Below are 22,393 nucleotides of genomic sequence, written 5' to 3'. Positions count from 1 at the left end.
CTGAAAACCAAAATCAAAAATGAAAATGGATCTTTCCCAAACATTCGAAACGCCACATACTTCGAGAATAGATGTGTCTTTGGGTCAAGCCCCAACACTAGCAAATCTGCAACAACTACCGAAGACGGGTCTTCCTTCTCACTTGATTAACGAACCCAATGAATAAGTTATCAATACAATGGTCGGCCACCCATGATATCGACCACACATTTGTTGTCTCGATAAGCAAGCAGTAATTTCTCAAGGGTGCATAATTTTCCATATCGTAAATTCGATCTTTCAATACCATTTTCCCCCGCAACATGACAGAGTACAAAGATCGTCCGATTCTTGTTTCGTCCGTGCTATTGTATCGTTCCAGAGCACACCAACGGGATGCTAGAAATGATTCAACATCCACGTACTCACAAACAATAAGGTCCTGGAGTGAATCAGTGGAAAGATGCGTTGAGGTACACACATCTCTTTATCTTGCTACAATTCATAGGCATCATATCGTTGGAAAAGAACTATTGAAGTACGATATGAAGTTTATGAATTGTAGCAAAATGATGAGTGGTGACTATTCATTTATGCATGAAGATAGTGATTGGTGATGCAATCCGCTGACCACTTGTACTACAATCTTCATCAATCTCTTACTAAAAGATGGCTCAAACCTCACGCCCATGTGGAACTCTTCTGGGTAAGTCTGGTAAACTTGTGAAAAGGTTACGCTCCTACCATTCCTGTCAAAATCGATATGAACTGGGCGCACACTTCCACCAAATCAATCGATCGTGAATTCCTCACTGATTGATGTCGAGAATGCTATAAGAACTCTCAAGAATTTGAGGGTCAAAACAAGTCCAAGGATATTTCATATTTCACAACTCCTTGTGAGGATTTTCAATTTCCAATGGTCACAACTGCTTTTGAAACTTGATGAGAATAACGTCTGCTACTGAAAAGTCTCCCAAGGAAGTATTTAATCTAAACGAAGTCAACGCTCGGTGAATTTAGGGTGAAACTAATAGTCGATGGTTAGGGAACTTGACTTCATCATTGGAGTAAGCAAGAGGGTTATCGATAAAACAATCGTCGAGAAATGTTCTAAAGATCCACACGAATTTCCTTAGTAGGAACGAGTCCGAGACCATTGATTCAATCCCACCAACTACCACTTACTAAACTTAACAACTAGCACTTACTCGCTTTCTCCATCACGCACTTCGAATGTTTCGAGTAATTTTCGTAAAGACATAACTCTGCCCACCATTCCTAAGGAACGCATGTCGCAAAGTAACATCATCGTTTCAGATCTCCAATGGTTTTAACCAACTCATACTAGTAAGAATTTTTCATTTCCCAAAACTCCTATGTAGATTCGACTCCGCTCGCAATTCCTAGGGAATACAAGTTGCAGAGTATCGATCCGATGTTAAAAGTCATCCAACAAACCAATTCTTTACTGATGAGGTACAATCCCGACAAGAGTTTTCTTTTTTTCTTCAATATGATGTGACTATTCATGCAGTATGAAGGTTGCACAACCGTGCCGAAAAACAACAAATCTGGAAGTCGTGACATCCAAACGATGTCATGACCGACACTCTACTATAGTAACAGAAGATCCTAAGTATGCTCTAGACAAACCACACTCTAATACCAAATTGACACACCCGATCCTGATATTCTCTCAAACACCAAGGTAGGCATGTGCTAACCGATATCCAAAGGTGACGAAGCCATATTAGAATGCATGAGAACAAGAAATATGAATAAAATAATAGAAATTTAAATATAATAAATATGCATTTAAGGAATGTGGGCTTAACGGGCTTAAGGCCAGAGTTCGACTTGGCCCAATGGGCCTGGGTTCAACGAACTTAGGTCACTCGACCCGCTTCTCATAAAGGAAGAAGGCCGGAGCTTCCCGAGCTCCGGTCGTCGTCATTTGGTCACCTTAACGTACGATCTACCTACGAAATTGAAGGTAGAGGTGAGAGGGAGAAGTTGGTTACCTCTGTTTCGCCAAGAAATGGCCGGAGGTGGCCGGATCTTTGCTCAAAATTCACTTAGCTCGCCGAAGTCTGGGTTCTCAACCTCGCCGAGTTTCACAGAGACTAGGGAGAGTGATAGAGAGTCCATGATGGTGGTGGTGGCACTGTGTTGTCGTTAGGGTGTTAGGTTTGAAGATGGTGTGGGTAGCTTGAGGAAGGAGAGTGTGAGAAAGAGAGAAATGAGTGAGGGAGAGTGAGAGTGAGCTGGGAGAGAGGCTCGGGAAAGGAGAGGGATAGATACGGAGAAAGTACTCACAGTTAGAGGAAGAAGAAAATGGAAGGAAAGGGGATATGGGACAAATGTGTAAGGGTGGGTCCCATGTGACTCACCTATGAAGGCCAAAAGCCAAAAATTCCCAAAATATCTCACCCAATGCCAAGAAATTACCAAAGTGTCATCCTGTTCCAAAATCCGTTTAAATAATCAGGACGGGTTGTTACAAATGGTCCTTTTAATGATTATAATGAGTATAACTGTTCTTTTTTCTTATGACACTTGTATGATCAATTGACGTCACATCATTGTTATAAGAAATGACTTTTACATGTTAGAAGTAAAGTAATGTTTTTTATTAATTAAAAAACCCCAACTTTTGGGCCTTAAATTGTCTTGGGATTAGTTGGGTTAACTTGGGCTGGCCTAAACTTGTCTGTAGTGGGTATGCAACAATCGATAGGCTTCCATTGCAAATTTGCAAGATAAGGAGAGGCTGCGACCAGTCCACGCAGAAAACTTCGATATCACATCAAGATTGAGTTGAAATATAAACATGCATTAGCTAGCTAGCCCTAGCTGCATGCATATCCCTATCATTTTGTTGTAGAAAATTTACACAAAACCAGGTATAGTCGTAATAAGGTTTCGCTTTGTTTCTTTCGGGGCTTTATCTCAGATCTAACTCTCCAATAAGCTGATATACCGAGGTCTTTGTAATTGAATGGGCCACTTTGGACGATGACTTCCTCTAGCTAAGTATATATGATTGAGGATGTGTGTATACCCAATCATAGTTTAACATCTACTTTAATATGAGAAAGACTAAAATATAATAGAACAAAAACAGAAAGATGACAGTATTCGGAACCTATCACACGTCTCATTTCATCTAAATGATAAAAAATAAAAAATAAAAATAAAAAAACTCGTGCTTCCATTGAAATTTGTAGCAGGGGAGGGAACTACGAGCGATGGGTTTTCAACGTAAATGTTATTGATTAGCACTCCCTATATGTTGTAGCCCACCCTAATTTAGAGAAAATGTACCAATTCTAAGCCACCACCCCATTCTCACCCCTCAACCCACATCCCTTCGAATTCCTACTCAAAGACTCACCCAACTAGACTTGGCATTCATGTCGTGTTTTCCGTGTTCGTGTCGTTTTCGTGTCATACCTGATATCTTAACGGGTCGTGTTGTGTAACATCCGTTAAAATAAACGGGTAAAATGACCCGATCCGAAATCGACCCGATAATATTAACAGGTAATATGACCCGACCCGTTACCCGTTAAGAAAAATATATTTTAAACCAATAAATAATCAAATGAAAAACATAACACTAAATAAGTATATACATACCATATTGTCACGTTCAAAACGTAAAACACATTTTTCTTTAAAGTATATTTTCACTTATCTAAAGTATTTAATAGTTTTTTAATTAATGTAGAAGTGTAAAAAAAATATAGAAAAAAATATATAATCGCTCGTAATGACAAGCTTTACAACTTTCATGCAGAGCTTAACTTCAAAATTCGACACTATAATCATATAAATCATAGATCAAAATTTAACCGTTGATTGTTATTTACATTTACGCTTCATTGTTCTTATCAAATTTTGTTTTTTCATATTTTCTTTTTTGAAAACTTGATCTATTAGAGGATGCTGGAAGATGAACGGTTTGGATCGTTGATATTATATTCAGAGTTTTACGGTTAGTGAAAATATTGCTTAATGTTTATAAAGTTTCTATTATATGACATCGACACATATTTCAGTTAATCGTAAATATCGAAACTTGATATCAAAGATCTGAACCGTTCATCTTCTTACATCCCCCATATGATCATGTTTTCAAAAAAGAAAATTTTAAAAATGAAATTTAGTAAGAAGAATAAAGCTTACATGGCAATCGACGGTTAAATATAAATTTAAGGTTTATGAATTATAGTGTTGGATTTCGAGGATGACCCCTTCATGAAAGTTTTAAAGTTTGTCACTATGAGTGATTGTGTATATATATATATATATATTTTTTTTACATTTTTTACACTTCTACAATAATTACTATTAATTTTATTAAGTTTTCCCTTAAATAAAAAACATTATTCATGAAGGTTTGGAGGATTTTAAAAATCTAAACGATAGTGTAACCATTATCTACTCATGGAGGAATAATGATGAATCACGAGTGTTTATATATTCTTTCACATTTTTCATACTTGTATGTATGTCTTCTTAGTTCTTTCCAATACAAATACTATATTAGTTTATTTTAATTTTGGACAACAACATGTTAAGTAAAATTTATCCTAGTAATGATAATAAGGAGCTCTCATAATAAAAATAAATAATGACTAAATTTTTTTTTTAAACTTATATAGAATAATAATACAAAACTATATATTTAATATAGAATATATTGTATATATTAATATGGCTATTGTATTTTATAATAAATCTTTTAGTAATTAAACTTTAAAATTATCAAAATAATTTTTTTCTTAATGGGTCGTAAAGGGTTACCCACGTGTTACCCGCGTGTATACCCGTTAAGAATCCATTACTAACGGGTTCTTAACGGGTCACCCGATAATAACCCAATAAGTTATTGTGTTGACTCGAAACCCGTTATTTTCGTATCGTTTTCGTGTCATGTCAGAGACTGTCGGGTCTACACCCAACCTCAACATATCTAAGCCACCAAGTGCATGATGACATGTTTGAGAGAATTTACTTTTTCAAAGTAATTTTTTTTTATCTTTTTATGTTTTGATAAAAATAAAAATAAAAACAAAAAAAGTTTATCCTAAACTCGGCTACTGATGTTACCATCATGTAGAATTATTATTTTTCATTAATACTCAAACAAAAATATATATCTTAAAAATGGGATATATCAACATTATCTTTCACATTTGTTATAACATGTGAAATAATTATTTATGTTTCTGATACACATAAAGGTTTCTCCACAAAAAGGGAATCGGCAAGAATTTACTTAATAAAGCAAAGCAAATCTCCTCCAATGCATATGCATGTTGCAGACTTGCAGTAGATCTCTCTTATAAAGCAAGATCCCAGGTTCCCAGTTGAGCAAAATGGATGATTGCGAGAAGAATTAGCCATGATGAATATATATATATTATTGAAAGCGCAATGAGATCGATTCCGGCATGCTGTATCCAATATTTGAATTATGGACCTACCATACAGTTTTGTGGACTACCACATACCATACTTATAAATGTATCCAACTTTCAAGGCTTGAACTGGTATTTTTGCCCTTCAACTCCCAAACCATAAAGCTATAGAGAGAGAGAGAGAGAGAGAGTATTCTTGCCGTTCAATAATATTGCAGTCAGTCTCATGATTTTATTGCTTGGCAAGCAGTGGAAATGGGGCCATAAAGATTTGAGGAACGCACGCAAGTAGTAATATTATTCACGCGGTCATGATCGTCCTGACTAACCAAACGTTATACGCTGCAGGGATCACAGCCTTTCTGATATCTAGATGCCAATGCAGTCCATTAACTTGCTTTTTCTTGGCTTCTTATGTATATATTATTGACAGTAAGAACATGAAATCCAAGAACACGTCTTCATATGCCTATATGATTGACAGTAAGAACATAAAATCCAAGAACACTGGATAGTAATATCACTATCAAATTTGTAGACTTTGGATTTTGTCCGCTCACTCTAACTCGACAATATATCGATTCTTTGCGAGGCTAATGCTACAAATTCGAAATTGGTCTATGAAAATTGTACATGTTGTTCGTAAGAATTCTTATTTTACTCTATTGAATTTGTTGAACTTAAAAGCACCCAATCGAAAACCAATGCGGGGCATGTTGTTGGTTGATAAAACACGAGACAAAACAAATTATATTATGTTACCATATGCAATGCTCATACCATGCATGTAGAAGTTAGTGGTGTTCAAAATCAATTAGACAAGGAAGAATCCAGTAATGCGTATTTGAATGCATGGCTTTGCTTATTCTCTCAGTATAAGAGTTACTCAAAACTCTCCTAGTTGAATTAATTAACATGTTGTTATACAAACAGCAACGGTGTAGAATTAACCATTTCATTTTTATTTTTCTGTTAGAAATAAAGAAAATTAAGGGGAAAGAGTCAAAAGACATGAGAGGAATGACACATATAGAAGAGTAGAGGAAAGTTAGTAAGACAGATGTAAAATAACTGTCTGGAAATATACACAAAATGAAAACTAAAACAAAATACAATTATTGGTATTTTAGTACTACGGTCTAGTGGTATTTCTCTTCACTTGTAAGTGAGACGTCTTAGGTTCGATTCCCGCCAAAAACAAATTTGAACTATATTATTGCTAGCCCATTGTAAGCTAAGTCCACCCCCATCTCCATCAGTGTAGATAATATCGTATGTTCAAAAAAGAAAAAAATACAATTGTTAAGTTGTCTTCACTTCTAAATTTGTTTTCCTTCATTGTTTTTTTTTTTTTTTTTTTTTTATTTTCTTTCATCACGTGACCCATTTTCAATCATTTTTTCTCCAACATACTTTTCTCATCTTCAGGTGAAATCTAAACTAAAAATGAAATGATTAACCAACAAGGTAATGTTGTTTAGTAATATATATTGATGAAATATTTATTTAACAATTAATATTGAGTGAAATTGGTGTTATACAGTTTTTTGTGCATGATAAGTTTTGTCATATCAAATCATAGATTTGATATATTACGTGCAATGTTCCTCTGGATTCTTGTGTACCACCAATAGAAGTCCATCCTAATTCAGGTTCTAGTTGTCTGAGAGTACCAAGTTAGACATGTTTTTTGCTTCCGAGTATTTTTCATGTTACATACCAATAGAAGGAATGGGATATGGACTGGATATGGGATAATCAAACCAGCATTCATAACAATCTCAAATCTTAACTTTTCAAACACTCTACCCAGTTTTATTTATTTTACTAAACGCATAAATAAGAATTATATCCGTTTCATCCAAATCTTTAATTGTTAGAATGCATGTAAATGATGCTCATTCCCGACAAATTCATTCCTTATAAGTAAACATGCCTATTTTGATAACCACTCCATAATCATAATGCTTTCTTTGAAGTAGTACATTTTCATATATAGTAATGAAATCACTAGCTCTTCCTTTAAAAATTATATAAATATAGGGAATTATTATTAGCACTCGAAAAATCTCATTCTACACTCCTCACAAATGTATTTTTCATTCTAATTATAGAAAGTTTGGAGTGCCGAATGAGATTTTTGGAGTGTTAATAATAATTCCCTAAATATATTGATTGATTCTAACAGAAATTTTTACCAAAAAAAGATTATGATAGAAATAGGAGAAGTCACATATAGAAATAGGAGAAGTCACATAGTACTATTTTCTAATAATAATACTTTTTTTTACTTGCAACGGTGAATTCGATTTAAATTTATTTTACTCCTTGCATAACATAAATACATATGTTGTATCATAAAATAGAAACAAAATGATAAAAAAAAGGATAATGCTTATGCATCCATATGAGGGAACTTGTTTGTTCACCCACATATGATTAACATATTCATTATACGAATATCATAATCACAATTATTCGTTCTTTTTACCATAAGCTAATGATCTTATCTCCTAATAATCCTTCAATTTGAACATCTTTTAGACATTTATATGAGTTAAACAACTGGACGGTTCATCACGAGGATGTTATTTGCTACCAAAATTGTTAATTGGTTTGACGAAATCAATACATTGGTTCGCCATGCATGGAGCCGAAAAATGAAAGGCCAATAAAAAATATGGATTGCTAAACAATCTCTAAATTAAATAATTATATATATATATATGATATCTAGAGAATAATAAAAAATAAAAAATAAAAACTAATGAAAAATGTTTAAAAACTTTGAGTTTTAACGATAACAACAAAATAAAATGTAAAGTGAATAGTACCATGATTGACTTTTTAGTGTAAAAATATGGTTGTTCGTTAAAGTGAACAATACCAAAAGCTTTTCGTTAAAGTTCCCTAAAAAAAAAAAAGAATGATTCTAATTATAATATTTAGGGTAAATATCAGTTTATTACCCTCAAGTTTTATGATTTTCAACATTTGGTATATGAAGTTTTTTTCATTCTAGAGTCATACCTAAAGTGTTAATTTTGGGACAGTCTCATACATCCGTTAGTCAAATTGTTAACTGATGATGTGGCGCCTATGTGGACAATGACTAGAAGTCATGTGTCATTAAGGGGTCCACGTGGAAATTAAAAATTCAAAAAAATAATTATTTAAAGAAAAATTTATTAAAAAAAAAAAAAAAGCAACAGCAAAACCCATATCGTCTTCCCCAAATCCCCCCATGCCCACCCTCACACCCTCATCTCCTGCAACCACTTCCCTCCCCATTGCGCCTCCATCCCACCTTCCCCCATCCCCCATCATCCCTCCCAAAAATCTCGATGTCACCACCTGAGCCCACCCTATTCTCCCATCCTAAAAATCCCATTGTCGCCCTCCTTCTCCCATCCTGCCGTCCCCTCGAAGCCGTCGATGGCGAGGTCCAAATCCTTGAGGTTTTTTAGACGACCCAACGAGTCAGGAATCTCGCCAACTAAGTTTCACTCAGTGAACTAGAGCACCTCAAGGTTCTTTAAATTGCCGAGCTCCGCCGGGATCCGACCCGGGTGAAACGGGTTGTAGGAAAGGTTGAGCATTTTTAGGGTGGAACTGTTGCCGAGAAACGGGGGATGGTGCTTTCAATGAGATTGTAGACGAGAGAGAGGACCTCGAGTTTCTGGAAGCAGCTGAAGGAGTAGGGAATTGGTCCGGAGAAATTGTTTCCGATGAGGTTGAGGTATTTGAGGTTAGGGAGGGAGGTGGGGAGGGAGCTGTTGAGAAGGTTTTGGGAGAGGTCAAGGTGCTCAAGATTTTGACAAGGGGTAAAGGAGGGAGGGAGGGAGAGTGGGCATGGGGGGATTTGGGAAAGACGATTTGCGCTTTACTTTTGCTTTTTTTTTTGTTTTTACTTTTCTTTAATAATTATTTTTATGAATTTTTAATTTCCACGTGGACTCCTTAATGACATGTGGCGTCCAGTCATTATCCACATAACACCACATCATCAGTTAACGGCAGCGTTAACAGTTTGACTAACGGATGTATAAGACTGTCCCAAAATTAACACTTTAGGTATGACTCTGGGACGAAAAAAACTTCATGTACCAAATGTTGAAAACCACGAAACTTGATGGTAGTAAACTGATATTTACCCTAATATTTATATTGTAAAAATACATTAATAATGAGTAGAGAGACAAATAATTTCCCTTGTGGAAACACAATCATTATTCATATTAAAATATACACAACCTACGTTACATTTTCAATAAAATGGTGAAATCAATCCTGATATCATGACTTGGAACAGATAAGAAATCAAACTTGTTTATACCATACTTAGATCCTCCGTATTTAGATCACGTATAAATACTCAGGAGACTTAAATGTAATTATGTAATAAAGGAAGGGGCAAATATGTAATAAGTGAAAAGCCCTTATTCTATAAAATGACTCATCACCCTCACAATTAGGGAGAGGCCATTTTCTGAGGCCATACCCTCACCCTCTCAGAGCTTTCATCCTCACAGAGAAGCTCTCTCTCTCCCTTTTCAACATCTTAGAAATAATATCAGTGTGGACGTAGCCCAACCCTTGGGGTGAACCACGATACATCTTGTGTTATTTACATTTCATGCAGATTCACGGTCGGATTTACGTTGTTCCAAGACCTCCGGTTTTGTGCATCAACATTTGGCGCCGTCTATGGGAATCGACACGAAAAGTTATGTCGGTCCTCTCTCAATTTTTCATCTCACCACTGTCCATCATGGATCTGCAAAACCAAGAGACGCCCAACTCTCTCTCTCTCATCCGAACTGCATGCATTTCCCTCATATGCGTTCTGCTAATCTCACCGCTGCACAAGCAGCCACCTGCACCTTACAAACATTCGAAAACAAGAAGCTCATGTCCAACTTTATCAAATGTTTTTCTATACTTCTCCATTGTCATTCCAAGATCGGTGGTTGAGTCGCCTGGGCCATCAACCCCACGTCCAAACAAAAAAAGGCCAGGGCCTAGACCTTACTGGCCCACAAAATAACCGACTCATGCATGATTAGGATTCCTCTTTGACCAACCCAGAAAAGAAAATCAGCTTCATCTTTGTCTATGCTTATTTATTTTCAACTAAATGCAGAGTTTATCTGTGCCATACATACTACATCGTGCAGTGTTGCACGTTACCTGCATTTTATAAATTCTTCGTGCAGAGTTAGTAGAACTCAGTTTTAGAGAAAGGTCTAGGAAACCCATATATTACCCTAACTGTCAGAACCTACAACATCAGCACCTACACCTCTATCGTCCCTGGAAAGCTCTGGTGGTTGTGAGGAGGACAATGCAATGCGTTTAAAGAGGTGGCACGCAGAAAAGGTGAGAGAGCAGTACGGTGCATTCATGGAGGAGTACTTGTGTGAGGCCAAGTATGGTAAGGAAAGCCGGAGGAGGCCGTGCGTCACACACTTTACAGGATGCCAGCCTTGCAGCGAGGCCCACCATTTCCTTGGAACATATAAGAAATCAAACTTGTTTATACCATACTTAGGGCCTTCGTATTTAGATCTTGTATAAATACTTGGGAGACTTAAATGTAATTATGGAAGGGGCAAATATGTAATAAGTGAGGAGCCCTTATTCTATAAAATGACTCCTCACCCTCACAATTAGGGAGAGGCCATTTTCTGAGGCCATACCCTCACCCTCTCAGAGCTCTCATCCTAACAGAGAAGCTCTCTCTCTCCCTCTTCAACATCTCAGAATTAATATCAGTGTGGACGTAGCTCAAACATTGGGGTGAACCACGATACATCTTGTGTTATTTACATTTCATGCAAATTCACGGTCGGATTTACGCTGTTTCAAAACCTCCGATTTTGTTCATCAACAAAACTCTTAAAGTCTATCTCTTCCTCTCATTAATAGTGGAGCCTGTTTGATTGATGAAAGCAATCAAGCATAAATTACAAGTCAATAGTACGTTTCGATAGATTACAAGTCAATAGTACGTTTCGATCAACTCCCAACCGTCACATTGAGTTTGGAGCCCGCGTGATGAGACCCATCAGACGGACCGGATTCAAGGGTGGCTTTTGACACAAAGATCCACGTTGAAGCATATAAAACTTCAGTCAAATCTTTCCAAAATAGAGAACAAAACAAAGATGTTGGTGACACGTATGTTAACAGACTAAATGACGATTCTGACTTCCACCACCCAATCAAAGTGAACTAATTCTTCGCAAACGAATCGTGTTCATCGAATCATTGTCGTTTTCGTGTCATAATGGTTATTTTAATAAATTATATTGTGTCAAACTTATTATCTTAACGGGTTCTTAACATATAATTTAATAACCACTCGATTCGTTATTTAATAACAGATCATACAAAAAATTATCATGCCTAGTGTTTAAATATGACAAATGATATACTATTATGTTCTTAATGGGTAATCTAATAATGACTCGATGGTTAACAAGCTCTTGACTAGTAACTCAATAACAACCTAATTCGTTAATAAGTTAATTCAAATTTGTTATTTTTGTATCACTATGTGTCAGATAAGGAGAAGTTGGCAGACTTGATACGTACACAACACTGAAGGTCGCCTCAGTCATTAATGTTAGTTTTGTAGCATTGCAATCATCTCAGTGCGTCCCAAAGGTGTTAGGGTGGTTTTAGTCATTTCCGTCAGGGATGGCCAACGTTTGCATATGTATATTCTAGAGAATTTTAATGAAAAGTTTCAGGTACTATTCACTTTAACGAAAAACCACATTTTTACACTAAAAAGTCAATCATTGTACTATTCATTTTACCTTTTATTTTGTTTTTATTGTTAAAACTCAAAGTTTTCAAGCATTTTTCATTAATTTTCCTTAGATTCTATTGGACACGGAAATTTTACAGTCCAAGTGCCAGGTTGACGGTAAGTGTAGGTCATGTGACATCAGCGTTACCGTCTGGGACCGAACTATTAACCCCCATGACCCAAACTTGACCGTGGGAATTCTTTAAAGCAAATTCTAAATGCTATTTATAAGAAACCAAAATACAATTATTATTGTCACTTAGCCCCAGTTTGACTTAGCTTAACTTTTTTAAAAAGTGGGTATGAAAAAAAGTTAGCCCATTTAAGATGTTTGATTAACACTTAAAATCAGCTTCTTTTCAAAGTTATGGATGAAAAAAAAGTTAAAAGCCCAAAGCTGGAAAAAGCAGCTTTCAAAAATCAGCTCATTTCAACAAATGACGGGTAAACAATAACAGGTTAATGAACTTTTCACTTTTCCAATCCTACCATCTCCATTCTCACGCTGTCTTCCCCATTTTTCCCAGAACCCACTCGAAGACTTCCAAATTCCGAGACTTCTCTCTCACTCTCACTTCTCTTCTCTGTTTCAAAAACATCCTTCAGGTGTGAAGCCATCTCTTCAAAAATAAAAAATCCTTTATATTTTAAGCACGTCTTTCTTTTTTCCTTGTTCATTTAATTGTTTTATGCTATTATACAGATCCTAAAACTTGACGGAAAGATTGGAGCTTTCAGCTTGCTACACCATATCTAAAAGAAGCCATCCTTCCTCCTAGCTATCTCTCTCGTTCTCCAGGTCGCGTTCTCCGGCTCGGAGTCCTTCCTCTGGTAAGCTTCTTTTGTCTAAAATTTTGTTATTTATTTGTTTGGATTTTTAAATTTGGGGATGGGAGAGTGAGTGAAAGAGGGGTGGGAAGAGCGAAGGGATGAGTGTATGGGTGTCGGGAAAAAAAAATTCGGGATGGAGGGTCGGGAAAAAATTAATTGGGGAAAAAAAATAGGGTTTGTGGTGGAAACAAGAAAAATTGAGAGAGACGTAAGAAAAATTGATTACTTCTCAATTCTTCTGTGAACTACTCTGAATTTGTCATGCCCTGATCCCGACATACGTCCAAGATCGACACGTGACGTCACTAAATGCTCGTAACTCAACGTACCCCGTCTTTTGGATATGTACAAAATATAATTCAAGATCCAGATGCATAATAATTTTGTGTATACTTTATGGCTGCATCTAACCTCCTCATTAGACTGCCTATGTACCCTCAACAGGGATCAAGCCATTCGTAGTTCATTTATCACAAAATCAGACATTTATTCCACTAAGTTCAAGCAGAAAAGCGTAGCATTCTCAATCATTTATTATAACCTGACAACATGTAATTTCGGGACTCAAGCTACATAACCAACCCCCATGAAAACATGATTTCTTTCCCATCCAACATATAAATCATTTTGTCTCATCATGATATCGCAATTCACAACATACATCATATTTAAGAACCAACGAAACACAAAATCATTCTCTAGCCGCATTAATTAACTACTTTGATCAAAGTAATAACAATTATTCCCATATTTTCTAAATTCATACCTTATGAAATCATAATCGAATCGTAGAAAATCTCGAAAGAGTCACTCAGACGTCCAACATCTTTTCGAACTCAATTCACAAGATTCTCAAAACCATTGTCACAAATATATATAAAACTAAGGTTAGAATGACACAGTTAGGCCAAGCCTACTTCTCCAAATAATGGGATTTCAGACCACTTTACGAAATCCAACAACCTTGGGTTCCGTACCACTCAACGGAACCAAACTGAATATGATCGCCTATCAAATGTACCAAGTACTAATTATCATCACCTATAGAATGCATATGATCCCCCATCGCAAATATACCAAGCGGAACCATAGGCAAAATCTCATCGTGCAAGCAGTGATCACCCATCGCAGATATACCAAGCATGATCACCCCTGAATACATATAGTCCCCCATCGTAGATATACCAAGCAGAACCATATGTATAGTCTAATACCATAGGCAATGATCACCCATTGCAGATATACCAAGCATGATCATCCCTAACGTGTGCATGGTCCCCCATCGTGGATATACCAAGCAGGATCATCCATGTACCACTACTACATGGTGCAATCTTATCATCACACATTATACATAATTATACGCATACATGCTATCGATTCCACATATCAACCAACATCTAGTCATATGGAGCACAACACAAGGAATTCCCTCAATTACTATTCCTACTAAAAATCTAATAAAGTACCTAACTCATCTCCTAACTTTCATCTACATCTCATGCCAGGTAATAGTGCTAGGTATTTAGTTGGCAATCATATCCAAATAATTATCAAACAATAAATAGGTTCCATAATTGTCATAACATTCATCACAATTATCATTCACATTATTAAAAAGCTAATTAAACACATATATATCACAAACATCATCAATACACATGACACACCCTGATCGAGATCAAGGCATGCTGGCTGTCAAGTGAGAGTGACGTAGCCATGTGCACAGTGCGGAAGCAATAAAGATAAGAATTATACGAATAATTAAAAACCGAATTACTAGAGTGTACTACTAAACAGAGAGTGATAAGAATTAGTTACAATAGTAAACACTCTTATTCAAAGCATAAAAGTCTAGGTGCAGTCCAGTAGGACAAGTATTAGTTATACAGTACCAGGAATGTCCTACTATTATTTAGATAAGTTAGAACTGCCGACGTCCTCAAGCCACCAACATCAAGCTTACTTAAAACTTGGAGATGCGCAAAACAGAAAACGTGAGTGGGCAAAAACAAATGTTTTACAAAATCATTTTCTTTATCAACATATCTAACCCCTCACTGTAAAACATGTATAATTTTTCCCAAAATCAGAATATAAGCATATACATAATATATATATATATATATATATATATATATATATATATATATATATGAAATCATATCAATTCAATTCATGCTTCAAATAATCATATTCAAATATATGCCATGCCAATATATAACAGAGTAAGCAATTCAAGTAAGAATAAATTCATAGAAATATGATATGTTAGCCAGAACCCCTTTGATAGTCTGTACGGCTGAATTCATAGCTCTAAGTCAATCTAGCCAGAGTTACTACAATGACCTATACGGCAATATACTGCACATAAGTCGGAACTACTAAAAATGTATGTTCGACAAGATTAGGTGTAATATAGTTATGCTCAATTTTACTCTCTCATAATAGTCGGGCGATAAATCGCTAGTCACCTACGAGTCAGAACCATAATTAAGGTCTGTATCACAAGACTATGCACTTAAGTTGGATCCAATATGAGCATATAGCGAGGGAGGTGACATAAATAAACAGGCATGTACTTCATATCTCTGGCTAAATCACAATCACCCTAGGTGCAGTTTTATGAGCTCAACATTAATCCATCACATACCACATCATCGATGATTCACATAGCCAAACATAACTTACCTGAACTTACCTGTGCCTCCATAGCACCACATTTATATATATATATATATATATATATATATATGTAACCATGAAATGTGTATTCAGAATATAAAAGCATTTGGCATATTATTTCAAAGCATACTTTCCTTAAAAATGCATTTCTGGGAAATATATCAAGTATATAAATATATACTGAAAACAAAAGCCCACTCACTAGTATGTCGACGGGTCGTAACCCCTAAGTCGCCCGTGGATACGCTCGTCCTCGGGATAAATCTCACCTATATGCGAATTAACTATAAAAACGTTATTTTAAAGCACATAGACAAAACTAGCTAATAACTTCTCATACATTTCTCAAAATGCGTATATGAATATACCATAGTGATCTACACAACCTTAGGATCATCCCCAAATTTTTAGAAAAAATTTTGGAAGCCTCACGCGCCCACACGCGCGGCCATGTGTCAGGCACATTAACGGCATCAGTTAACGCCGTCAGGAATATTCCATTAACTTATAAATGTTACCTTTAAATCTAACTAACGGCGTCAGCATATTCCGTCCAAACTGACGGAATATTCTATCTTCGTCTTCGGCGAGTCGCCGATCGCCGGAAAACTAGGTAAAACTTCAAAACCTTTGTTCTCACTCATTTCTTCACCAAAACTTATGAAATTTGAACCATTAGAAAGCTAGCAATGTGTGGAATCACGTTATACCATTTTTAAGCCTTGAAATCCACTAGAAGTTACCTGAGGAAGCTCGATAATCCGGTCAACTTTGAAAAGCTTCGATCTCGGCCCTCAGACGTCCAAACTCTTCCAACGAACTACCTCGAGCTTCCTTAGGACCTCCTAAAGCTCACTATGAGCTTAGAATTCCCTAAAAACAACATATTTATGTGTGCATGAACAGTGCACAAATCGAGGGTTAGGTTTCACGGGGTTTTCGAAGGTTTCAGGTTCTAAAACTTGTACCAATGGATTCTTGAGGTCACAAGGAACCCAAAAATGCTTACATTGGTTTCGATCTGCAAGGTTTGGGATGGTTTCTGGGTTGCCCATATGAAAATGCCGAGAGGGAGAGAAAGTGCGAAATCCACGGGAGAGAGAGAGAGAGAAGGTATGTGTGTGGTCCAAAAGCCACCAATCAAAACCAACCATTCCCTTACTTCCAATTGGGTCCAAAAACTTAGGGAAAATAATAAATGGGTCCAAATCAACTTAAATCACACAATACACTTTAACGTCCAAGGGTAAAATTGTCATTTCACGTCATCGAAAATTAATTATTTGAGACGGGCTGTGACAACACAAGCCAAATCATATTTAATTAGCATAGGTTTATGGCTAAATATATAAAATTCATATTTCAATAGAAATCACATTTATAAAACCATTTCATATCCCTAAAGGATATTAATATAAGGAATCGGGTAATCACCATATCACATATATTAAGTCACTCACCGAGTCAAATCTGCAAAGCTTCACTAAGTCTAGTATTTCAAATGGTTCAAGACATGTTAACCAAAAATCAACGATGGGGTCCACACCCTAGCAATTTAATCAGGAAGATCCGCACATCATAATCTAGATCCGTAACTTCCTAAAGTCCACATTATGCTCAGAGAACAACAAACTAAAATCTCATCGCGATCCAATGATCAGATCTTCGCCAATTATTAGAATTAGGTGGTGGTTAACAATTAAATTTACTAACTTAGAAATCCAATTCAGGAAGATCCGTACGTCAGATTCCCGATCCATCAGTTTTAGCTATCCTCAAATATTACGTTCTATAATGCATTAAATTTTGGTGACGTACGTCGGATCGTCAATTCAAATTTTGATCAAGTGATGTATCATAATGAAACTAAGTTCAAACAATCAAACCACTTCATACGGATATCAATTATGGATTTAGGGCATTTAATTGGACTTAGAATGACATTGTCGGCCCATTGGCCACACGATGCCCCAACTCGCTGGAAAATTTCAACTATTTCTAAAATTTACCAAATTTTACAGACAAGTATATCTCAGTGAGGGGAGCAACTTTCATACATGTGACTAAGGCCAATTTGGCCGGGAAGAGCTCCAATTTCGTTAAAACCCGTCGGAAACCCTATAAAGGGTGTTCTTCGAATCGCCACCAAATCGAACCCCAACGTCTGAACAATTGACCAGGCATGGTTCCTGGGTTCAAGGGAAGTATTTTGGTGATAACAATTGCACCAAATCGTTTCAGGAATGATGCATTCACCGCAGTGGTACCCTCGGCCCGACATGAACTTTCATCGTGAAATCACGACCAATGACCACCAAACTTAGGTGGGAATGGAAGCTGGGATGACACCATGTTGATGTCAAGTGAAAACTGGACAAAAATCGCCTGAAAAATTATGGAAGTTGGCCAGAAATCCATCCGGGTCGAAACTAGGTGCACGGGTCGCCGAGGATGGGTGCCCTGCACCTCTCTCCTTTCTTTCCTTTCTTTGCTTTTTCATTGGTCACCCTCACCTCTCTCCTCTTCTGATTCGTCCCCCTCCTTCCTTGTTCCTCCTGTTCCTCCTTCTTCCAACTCTTCTCTTCTCCCCCTTTTCTTTTACTGCCACTCGGCAGTTTCTATTTTTTTTTCAGCCACTCACGTGGCTTCCCTTTTTCAACATTATACGATCGATGTGTTTCCAAAAAAAAGATACATCATAATATAAAATACGTAATTTTAAATAGTGAAATTCAGGAATGAGATTTCACAGAATTAGTCTGTGAACTCTGCTTCTGATTTATCTTAGGGTTTAGGTATATATTATGTAGTGAAAAGACGTGCCCTTGAACCTCCCCTTAAGTGCAGCAACAGTTCGTTTCCTTTTGTAGAAAAATGTTGTGAGAAGAAGGTTATATATAATTAGTAACTGTATGAATCATGATCACGAAAGGATAAAGCTCTGATTCTGAATTAGTAAATGTTGTGACGTGAACTCTGCTTCTGAATTACTCCATGTGTATTGCATCAAATGTTACCTGGAATATTTCAATTTTGAACGGATAAAGCTCCAGAGCTTTTAGAGCTTGGTTGGTACTTGGTTTTAGGTAGTTAATACGAGCCCAGTCAAAGTCTCCTTATTAGCAATCTGAGAATATAGCCCACGAATCACATTAACCTTCAGGTTTATATCTACAATTTAAATATTAATCATAAATAGCAAAGAACGGAGCTTGGTTGTTGAAAAATTAACAGCAGATTCTGCTGCTAGCGAATCATGGGTGAATACGTGTCGAAGTAATTGATTTTTTAATCACAACTTGGACACGTGTTCATCCGTTATTCGCTAGCAGCAGGAGCTACTGCTGATTTTTTCAGCAGCCAAACTTTCTCCAATACCAAATGCTCATAAGTTATGTAAAAAATAAAAAATAAAAACAAATAAAAGCAAACAGTCCATAAGTCTACCCATCCTTCAATTCTACAAATACATGTAATAGGAACCACAAGGGTAAGCCCATAACTATTTAAAGGTAATATCTGATTCACCAAAATACTTAGTATTGCAAAATTGAGATGGCCAAAGCAATGCCACTGTTGGCTAGAAAATTATTCCCCAATACAAATCTCTTATTCGAGAGGGTCCTCAAGTGTTGGATCCAAGAGTCAAGGAGATGCCTTTGAGAGGTCCTCAAATGTTGGATCTAAGAGTCAAGCAAAGCCACGTTGTTTGTGATGCTAGGCGTATTGTTGCCTAATATATTAAAAATTTAACTTTCTCAAAAGGAAATAACTTATGGTGCTATCGGGCCAACTTTAGGCTGTGATCTTATTTTTTCCCTGCCATGACCACACCAATAAATTAAGTATTTTGTAGTCATAAGATTGCAATTTAAGCCACTTTGGAGTTTGCTGATATTTCTCCAAGTGATGGTGTCTTTTCTTAGCAAAATAGTTTGATTTCAAATTTCATTTCCATCAAATTTTTACAATGGTAATAATAAAGAAATTAGAAAGTTTGATTAGTTATTTATTGGTTATATTACAATATCATTTGTTCTTGTTTTAATATATATATGTATGTATGTATGTATACAAATCACTAGTTGGTATCGATGGCAAAGAAGGGGGCATCTTCGTCAAATCCTTCAACTACATGGAATGCATGTATGTATAGATACAAATCACTAGTTGGTATCGATGGCATAGAAGGGGGCATCTTCGTCAAATCCTTCAGTTACATGGAATGCCCACAATATATCTATATTTTGTGATATATGCATCAAGGAGGTTAAGGCCGGACATCGTCCGGGCACTCACTTTAACAAAGAAGGATATGCAAATATTAGAGTTAACTTCAAGGCAGAGACAAGGCATGATTATGAAAGAGTGTAATTGAAAAATAAGTGGGATGCACTTAAAAATGAGTGGAAGTTGCGGAAAGAGCTAGTTGGTAAAGAAACTGACCTAGGGTGGAATTCGAGCAAGGGTACCGTTGATGCCTCTAAGGAGTGGTGGAATAATAAAATTCAGGTTTGTGTAATTATCTTTTACTATGTATTATGATATCAAGCAATATGTATTAACCATATTCTTTCTTACTTGTAGATAAACAAAGAATATGAAAGATTGCGAAAAAGGGCCTTAGTCCTGAGATGGAGGACAAGTTAGATATGACGTTCTCGAACACAGTTGCTACTGGTGAACATGCCTAGGCACCTTCATATGGAGTACTACCATCAGAGACAAGAGGAATCTATGGGACAAATTGATTCAGATAATGAGGAAGAAAATGAGACTATTCAGGATCTAAGGCAAGCTAGTAGGAAGGGAAAAAAAGAGCGGCTAACTAAGGAGAATTGCAAAAGAAGGTTGATAAGAAAGGGAAAAAAATTGGAGGTGCTGCAAAACTTTGTGGTAAAATTGGCCGTCCTGTTGAAGCTTATGGAAGTAGGAGTTCTGCAAACTCATTGATGATGCAGCTGCATATTGGCAGTAGTATTCCGGAAGTGATAATGGTTGTTGCACAATTGCCTAATTGTGAGCCACCTAGCGAGTTATGGTTGTTTGCTACATGTTTATTTTGTAGTGCAGATAAGCGAGAGATGTTTGCCATGATAAAAGATCCTGAAGTTCGGCTGACTTGGTTGAAATTTATGTTCAACAAACAACAATAAGGAGCTAAAACTATGAATTAGAACTATGTGTGGTTTGTACTTTGCATTAAGATTATGTGTTGAATGTTGCTTGTATTTTGTGTTTATTGAATGTTGGATTATATGTTGAATGTTAAATTATGATTTCTTGTTAAACGTTGGATCAAGTTCCATACATTGGTAGGAAAGGAATGCCGACTCAAAATGTTATGGCTACATGTAATTTTGACATGCAATTCACATTTGCTTGTGCCGGATGGGAAGGACTGCACATGATACAAGGTTTTTTCTATCCATGCTATGGAACCTAAATTTAAACTTTTCTAAGCCTCAAAATGGTAATCTTCATACTTATTATAACATTTTACATACTTGCTTTGTATAATTATTACAATACAAAACAAAATTTTCAATTGTCAGGAAAATATTACTTAGTAGATGCGGGGTACCCACAAATGAGAGGTTATTTAGGACCATATAAAGGTGAAAGATATCATCTCCTGGATTTTTGTAGAGGTGCCGAACCAACGGGTCATTAAGAGGTATTTAACCACAAGCATTCTTCTCTTAGGAGCATCATTGAACGAACGTTTGGGGTATGGAAGAAAAGATGGGCAATTTTAAAGCAAGTGAAGGTTGTCATTGCTACAATGGCTCTTCATAACTACATACGGAGGTATTCTGAACATGATCGCCATTTTGATGACCTCAGGACTTTTGTGAAAAGAGCGATAGTAGTAATGATGATGATGAAGAATACCAAAATTATCAAGTTGAAGGACACATGAGATAGAATCATTAAGAAATAAAATAGCGGCAAGTTTGATGAATGCATCTAATTGGACTTTCAAGTACATTAACAATTTTGTACTAATGAATCCTAGCTATTCAGTCTAAAATATTTCAATTGAAGTAGTTTGTCATACTAATTAATATTTACGATAAAGTTTATAAATAATTTTTTTTAAATAAAGTATATTTAGTAATTCACCTTTATTTGTTAAGAAAATTAAATTAATGACACATCTAGTATTATATCATTTTTTGTCATTTCATACGGTTACAGCTGTTTTACATAAAAGTTTACTAAACACTATAATACTACTTTTTTTCTTTTCAAAACCACTTTTATAAAAAAGTTTAATAAACATTCTGTTACTTTATTTTACAACTGCTTGACATTGAAGGTCACTTCAATCATTAATGTTATTTATGTAGCATCGCTATCATCTTAGTGCGTCCCAAAGGTGTCAGAGTGGTTTTAGTCTTTTCGTGATGGCCAACGTTTGCATATGTAGATTCTATGGGAACTTTAATGAAAAGCACCCGGTACTGTTCATTTTAACGAAAAACTATATTTTTACACTAAAAAGTCAATTATGTTACTATTCACTTTACCCTTTATTTTGTCCTTATCATTAAAACTCAAAGTTTTCAAGCCATTTTCATTAGTTTTCCTTAGATTCTATTGGACGAGGAGATTTTACAGTCCAAGTGCCACGTGAGTGCCAGGTTGA

The 22,393-nt window shown here is 36.1% G+C and overlaps 2 long non-coding RNA genes across 2 annotated transcripts; both read left to right on the top strand.

The window, feature by feature from the left end:
* Positions 1 to 12,681: 12,681 nt before the first annotated feature.
* On the top strand, positions 12,682 to 13,060 carry LOC108172836 (uncharacterized). The gene is made up of 2 exons (XR_001789408.3): positions 12,682 to 12,831; positions 12,929 to 13,060. It is a non-coding gene; the product is annotated as an uncharacterized lncRNA (long non-coding RNA).
* A 6,771-nt stretch (positions 13,061 to 19,831) lies between these two features.
* LOC139198296 (uncharacterized) lies at positions 19,832 to 21,032 on the top strand. The gene is made up of 2 exons (XR_011583672.1): positions 19,832 to 20,253; positions 20,329 to 21,032. It is a non-coding gene; the product is annotated as an uncharacterized lncRNA (long non-coding RNA).
* The last annotated feature ends 1,361 nt before the right edge of the window (positions 21,033 to 22,393 follow it).

This window comes from Malus domestica, chromosome 08 (genome assembly GCF_042453785.1).
Source record: "Malus domestica chromosome 08, GDT2T_hap1".
NCBI classification, from domain to species: Eukaryota; Viridiplantae; Streptophyta; class Magnoliopsida; order Rosales; family Rosaceae; genus Malus; species Malus domestica.
Note: the sequence above shows the minus strand (reverse complement) of the source record. Positions and strands in the feature narration are given on the sequence as shown.